Genomic DNA, 7,249 nt, shown 5'->3' on the forward strand with positions numbered 1-7,249 from the left:
TCATCCTCTGTGACTTTAAAATGTCTTCCCCATGGTTTCACTTGTACCTTGCAGAAACTTTGTAACCCTGCTCCTAAACTGCTGCCTGTTAAGTAGAGACTCAATGATTACTTAAAAGTTCTGTCAGAGCTTTATGTCATTTAAATGTCTGTTCCTGTGCCTTGAAATAATTACTGCATTGGTATTTCATGTGAAATGTGAATATTCTCTAAGGTCACTGGTTTTGATTCTCTGGTTCTTGGTGCTTCTGCAGCATTTCCACCCCTCTACACATGTATTTGCCTCTGTTATTGATCTCTTTCATGCTCCTTCTGCTCTTTAATATTTATCTAGCGAGAGTAGGATCATAAAGCACATGAATGCCAGGAAAGCCCTGGAACTGGGAGGAGATAAGAATGTTCTAATATTCCGTGAGCAGCTAATCCATTTAAAGAGACTCCGTCTGCTCCCCCATAGCTTTTGCTGTCTCCCTGCTTGCTTTCAGATGGCAGCTGTCTCCCATCCCTGTCCTGGTGGGTTACAAGTCAGTCAGCTGTGATCCTACCAGCCTTTCCCTCTCCATATGGGCCAGGGAAATTTGTGGCAAGCCCAGTGTTTGCCCAGTGCAGCTTTGAGAGGACCAAGTGAGATGTATTTCTTCCTGACTCCTCTTAATACATCCTTTTCTTAGGCAGAGGATTAAAAGCTGCTCCATCAGTGTGTGAGGGTTTCCTGGGATGCTGGGAATGGGTGGATGAGGCTGCTGGCACCAGGGAGCCTGGCTGGAACGTGCAGCACTGCAGGAAATGTGACATTTGGGTCAGGGTGAGATGTGGCCACTGACAGGAGTCAAAAGCTGCAGTGCCTGGAGCAGGAGGAGGAGTGAGCTCTGCTCATTCCTGCCAGGCTTCCATGGTGCTCAGCACCTGTGCAGGAGAGAGGGGCAGAGCCCTCTCTAACAAAACAGGGGAAAGATGAGAGAGTGGGGACCCTTCTCCACAGGTGCACAGGGAAAAGGGAGTGGATTCTAAGCAGGTAAATAGGCTTATCCTGCTTCTCTCATTCATCTGAACTGCTCATTTCCTTGTCTTTGCTGTCTGCTGTCTTGGTTTGGAAAGACAGGAGTCTGCTAAGGAAGGCAGGAGCCTCCCCTGAAAATGGAGAATGTAAACCCTCCCCACCCCTCCAAATTGCTATAAATTTTAAATTAAGGGGCTCTCAGGGAAAAAATATGGGAGCAGGAAATAACAGTTCTTTATTAGGGAAGAAAAAAATAAAAGGATAAAATAAATAATGCAGTACACTAGAACAGCCCTGACAGAGTCAGAACCCTACCTGACACCCTGTGGGTCAGGGTGTTGGCAGCAGTCCCAATGGAATTGTGGCTCAGCCCTCCTGCAGTGTCAGGGGTGGTTCTGCTGGAGCAGGGATCCTGTAGAAAAGGGTGTAGTCATCCTCTGAAGATCCAGTGGCAGAGGCAGCTGCTGTTCCTCTGGGAAATCCAGTGCAGAAGCTGTGCTGGTGTTCCAGAATCTCCAGATTATATCCAGGTAGGAATGTTTGGCTCCTCCCCCTGGGCTCACATCTCCCAATGGGATGCTGTAGTTCTTATCAGCCATGCAGGGACATTCCATGGCTGTTATCAGCAGATGTCCCCTCCCGAGGGAGGAGTGATTGTGGTCACTCAGAGAGAGAGATAAGGCAAACTGCCCACTTGGCAAAGGATAATCTGCCATACAGATGGTAATAGAAAACATCTTGCCTTGCAACCTGGAACATCTGCTCACCGGGGAAGAGCCAGGTCACTGTGTGCTGGAGCTCTCCTCTGGTCAGCATCCGATCCAAATGGCTGCCACTCCTGCAGCTCCCCTAAAAAGAGCTCTAAATCCACAGGTATGTCAGATTGATAATCTGGGGACACCAGCAGGTGCGTGCAGGGCACAGATTGATAATCTGGGGACACCAGCAGGTGTGTGCAGGGCAGGTTAGTTACCTGTGCAGTCAGTGTTCTGTTCAGCATTCTGGCAACCGCTCCACAGCTGGGACATGCTCATCCCTGCATTGCCCCTTTCTCCTCTTCCCTTTCACTCCTGCTGCCCCAGCCAAAGCACTGGAGATGCTGCAGGCACCAGGAGCAGGACTGGAGGATGAAAAGAGCTGCACAAATCTGTCTAAGAAAACAAAACGGCCAAGGACACCTGTGCTGATATGCTTTCATTCCTTTTCCCTCCTGCCTGCCCCTCCACCAGCAAGTCAGACTCATTTCCCTTGTTCATTGAATATTAAAGAGGTTCAGCCTCAAGGCTGCAATTTATGCCTCCTCATGAGTCTTTTGTTTTAGCTGAAAAAATAATTCAGTCCAGCAAAGCTGATTGTCATTCACACCAAGGTCCCTGTGTACACACTTCCCTTTATAAGGGAGCTGTAAAGAGGATTTAGTTACCTTTTTACTTCTTTTGCACAGACCTCTAATTTAGATGCAGTGATATAAAGTACCCCAGACTGGTCTAAAAATGACAGAATTATAGAATCCCAGAATGGTTTGGGTTGGAAGGAATCTTAAAGTTTGTCTAGTTTCAGCACCCTGTCGTCAGCAGGGACACCTTCCACCATCCCAGGCTGCTCCAAGCCCCATCCAACCTGGCCTTGGACACTTTCAGGGATGGAGCAGCTGCAGCTTTTCTGGGCACCCTGTGCCAGGGCCTCAGCACCCTCAGAACCAAGAATTCTTTCCCAATATCCCACCTAACCCTGCCCTCTGACAGTGGGAAGCCATTCCCTCTTGTCTGTGGGAACCCAGGAAATTCCTCTGGCTGCCCTGGAGGACTCGAGACCCTGTCAGGGGGCTCAGAGACCTTGGCACAGAGCCCAAGACCCCCATGCCTTTGATTTAGCCCTTGGAAAAAACAATTACCAACCTTATATGAAGAATTACAAGCCACAAAATTTTAAGTAGAATGATAGTGAATTTATCACAGAGTGGAAAAATAGATTTTTGGGGTTTTCAGAATGGGGGTTCAGGGGGCAAGATGGAGGAATTGGGGCATGACCAACCTTTCTCCTTCTTCTTGGCCTCCATCTTCTGCTGTGATGGTGGCACATTTAGATTGGTTTAGAGTAGAAGCTCACTGTCTAACATAGATGATGGGTATTGGAAAGTAAATATTGTATATGTAGTTTTTAGTATTAAAAAATCATAAATATTGTAAATGTAGTTTTTAGTATAAAAAGATAACACCACCCCGGGGCAGGCAGAGTGCCTGGACTGTCTTGCTGAGTGGACCTCAGCTGGACAGGAGAAAATATTTTATAGATAAGGAACAATAAACAACCTTGAGACCGAGAACTGAAGAGTTCTGACTCCTTTGACTGCCAAGCTGGAAAAAGAGACTTTCCAACATTTTCTCAGAGTCACTCTGACCAGTGAGAGGCCCTGAGACTTGTCCTGTCACTCCATGCCCTTGTCCAAAGTCCCTCTCCAGCTCTCCTGGAGCCCCTTTAGGTTCTGGAAGGGGCTCTCAGGTCTCAATGGAGTCTTTTCCAAGCTGGGCAGCCCCAGCTCTCCCAGCCTTTCCTCACAGCACCTTTGTGGCCTCCTCTGGACTCACTTCAACAGGTCTGTGATGTACAGTACCATTAAAAATTCTTATAACATTTTATAGATATGCCAAAAACAACAAAACAATGTACCGTCCAGGCAGTGGAGTGACTTCAATAGCAGATGTCTTTACACAAAATATTCCTCATTTGCCAAGTCAGACATGAGGTCTAATTTCATTTCTCCTAATTCTACAGATGCTTGCTTGGAGAAACCAGCATCCACACAATCATTGCACTGAGTGAAAAAGTATCACTTTTGGCACAGGTTAATCATAATTACTGAACAGTTACCAGCAGAACATCAGCTTGACTTGTCAGCATCCAGCAAATTTGAGGTGCTTAGCTAGGAAGAGGTGGGCTGCAGCCTTCTTAGAAGAACCTACCCGGGGAAGCACCTCTTGTATTCCTTCTAACTGGAAATCTTGAAGTCCTGGAAACCTTCTTCATACCTCTCTCCCCTCAAAAGCTATACCATTTACAGCTTTTTCCAGATGAAATATAGAAATATGATGAACTGTAGAAAGAAAAACTCTCAAAACCCATACTCTGAGTTTTCACGTGCCAGCTTAAAAAACCTGAAGGAGTGTAAAATTCTGATAGTACTACTGTCTCTTTTGAACACCAGACTTTCAGGAAATCAGCTTCAATTTTAATTCTGACATCATCATATAATCAAGAATCTCTCTTCATCTCAAGTGTTTTCTCCCGCCCACTTTCCCCTCAGCAGTCACACGTCCATGACTCACATACTATACCAACAGTGGAAATTAAGAGAAAACATTTCTCCTCCTGCCATTTAGCCAGAGGTACTCCCACAGCTCCCCAGTCACAAGAGACTTGAGTAAGTCAAGCCTTCTAGGGAGAAATGGGGCTGTCTCTGTTATGCAGGATGAAGTGAGGTTCAGAACTAGATTTTGCAAAGGAAAAATCAGCCAGAAAAGCCCTTAAAGTACCTGGAGTCAAGGTGTGATGGGTATGGTGCCATGAGAGAAATTGTGAGTAAAGCACATAAAACCTTGATTAATGCAAGATTTTTAAGAGGATCTCCAGGAGCAGATGGGAATTGGTAACATAAAATGAAAATAAAAAAAGCTACTGAGCTTTGCTAAAGGTACAAAGTGGTGAAGTGTCAGGGGGAGATGCCATAGGGAAGGAGAGGGGTAATCTTGAAACCCCTGAGCAGTAAAAATCAGATTGTATTTTGCATTGCAGAGTTCTGTCCTGGACTGATAACAGAAAGTTGCCTTGTTGGCTAGAAAGCTGCTGCTTAGAAACAAATACTGATGGGAAAATTCTGGTCAAACACTCTTTGAAAATCCTCAGTGGGGCAGAGGAATGCTGTTAGGGTTGTACAAGGGAATTACAGGACTGGAGTCCAGAAGAGCTCAGCTTTGTTACTTTTAGCAAACCAGAGGCTGGGAAGGGGGAATAGAATTGCTCTTTGCATGCACATAGGGCATAAACACAGGAAAGCTAAAATCTGTCTAAGCTGGGACTTAATTAAGGTGCTGAATGAGGACACAGGAGAAAAAAATTGCATTTGATGGTTTGAACGTTCAAATTTATTATTGGTCAGGGAAATTAACACTGGCTCCCAAATAGGAGTTAGAAACAAGCCCTGTGAATCTCTGAGTCATTCAAGGTGGGAAATGGGTTATGTAAAATGCAGAGTGTTACCTTGTTGATAACATGTGCCGGTGGCAGTTCCCATGTGGCTCTCCTTCATGAAAGGTGAATTTACAAAAAAAGTGAGTTTACAAGAGAGGATTGAAGGGAACCACACACATTTTTTTCCCCCCTCAGCAATTACTGCACCAGTAAATGTAGCCATCAGAGAGTGCCTGTGCTTGTTTTTCAGGAAGAGAATATTACATGGATGGGGATGTGAGCAAGCAGATCTGCTGAAGTCAGAGAAGCTCTGTCTAGATCACAGGAACTCAAAATTTGGCCCATTCTCCTTGGGAGGAAAAGATTCCTCTTGTCATTTATTACTAACTGGCAATGTCTGGATCCCAAGGAGGCTGTTCCAGGCTCAGCTGAGGCACTCAGAGAGGCAGGCACTCACCCAGGCCCCCGGGAGGCCATCGTTAGGCTTGTGACAGCATTTTAAAACCTTGTCAATTCTTCCAAATGCAGATGGTGCTTCATGACTCCTCTTGTTTCCTGGGAGTTAGAAAGATGCTATAAAGACAGAATGGTTTGTGTCTTCCTCTGTGAATCTGGTTTGCCATGATTTTGCAGGTGGGGAAAAGGATAACCAGATTAGATTCAGGTTGTGATGGATGGGTTCATAGAAATGAGTGCTAACAAACCCACAGGGGATTTCTGTTTGGTATAAGTAAATAGAAGTGGAAAAAATCTACTCCAATTCCCTTCTTAGTTTTTAATAAACTTGTCAGGATGCAGGTGATTTATGAGATGGAAATTTCCATTCACAGTGAACATGCATTTGCTCAGACTGAGAGTTGTAGTGTGAGGAAGGAGGGAGCAGATCCTCCTACACAAAATCACCTCTGCTCCTGTAGGCTGGTGCTGCATTTCCCAGCTACTCTCACCTTCAGGCTGGGCAGGGATTTTTCTCTCCCCATTTGATGATCATTGCAGTAGCTGAATTTATTTCAGGTGCAGGGCAGCAATAAATCCTTAGAGGGCTGGGGCTAGAAATCAGAGTATTTCTGAGCTTAAATGTCCTGTGGCAGCAGTAAAACCATCCCAATTCATGACTTATCCTTTGCTTTTGCACTTTGTGTGTCTGTAACTTATTTAACACTCTCATCTTTGACAGGAATTTGAAAGTAAGACCTGCAGAAAAGGTTTTATTGGACGTGCAGAGGCAGCATGATGGCAAGGAAAAGGCTTTCCTCCCTGTGGAGGACCTTTTGTGTAGGAGTCACCAGACCCTCTTCTTCTAAGTGTTAAAGGACTGAAATTCCTGTGCAACTCTGCAGAGCTGTTTGAAGTGAAGCCCTGGCTTGAAATATCTGCTGGAAAAAATAAGTGACTTTGTCATATCAGAAGTTCTGATTTTGAGGCTGTTGTTACAGGAAAAAAAAGTGATATTATACAGTTCCTGAAGAAAGAGGAATATTACTACTATTTTTCCACTAAAATCTGTAATTCCACTGATGTATTTGTACAAAGCTGTGCCACCACAACTGTGGGACCATAATCCATCTGAAAAAAAAAAAAAAGTGAAGAATAGGTAAATATTCTACCTGGAAATGTTTTATTGCTTGAAAATGAACTAACCTATAATTCATCCTCAAGAACAATTTCTAGTTGAGGGGCTAAACTCACCAGGAGAATGGAGTCCTTTGGTATTATAGTGCTGGGTTAATGGTTGGACTCCATGATCTTAGAGGTCTTTTCCAGCCTCAGCAATTCTGTGAGAATAAATCCATTTGTTTACTTGGCCCAGAGCTGCCTGAATTTCAGTCAGGTACAAAAGTGCAGCTACCAGGTTCACTGAGACCTGTTTAAGACTTGAAAAGATATTCACAAAAAGAGGACCTCCTCCTCTTCCTAGCAAAGTTTAATTGCTAATTATTCAATTGGCTGTCATCAAATGAGCAGATGACTTCTTTCCCCCATAAAGCCAGGTGAAATAGGTCTTCTGCTCTTCTAGGGATAACTGCTCATCCAGATAATGGCATTTTGCCTGCAGGGCAAT

Source organism: Molothrus ater, chromosome 6 (assembly GCF_012460135.2).
Source record: "Molothrus ater isolate BHLD 08-10-18 breed brown headed cowbird chromosome 6, BPBGC_Mater_1.1, whole genome shotgun sequence".
Lineage (NCBI taxonomy): Eukaryota > Metazoa > Chordata > Aves > Passeriformes > Icteridae > Molothrus > Molothrus ater.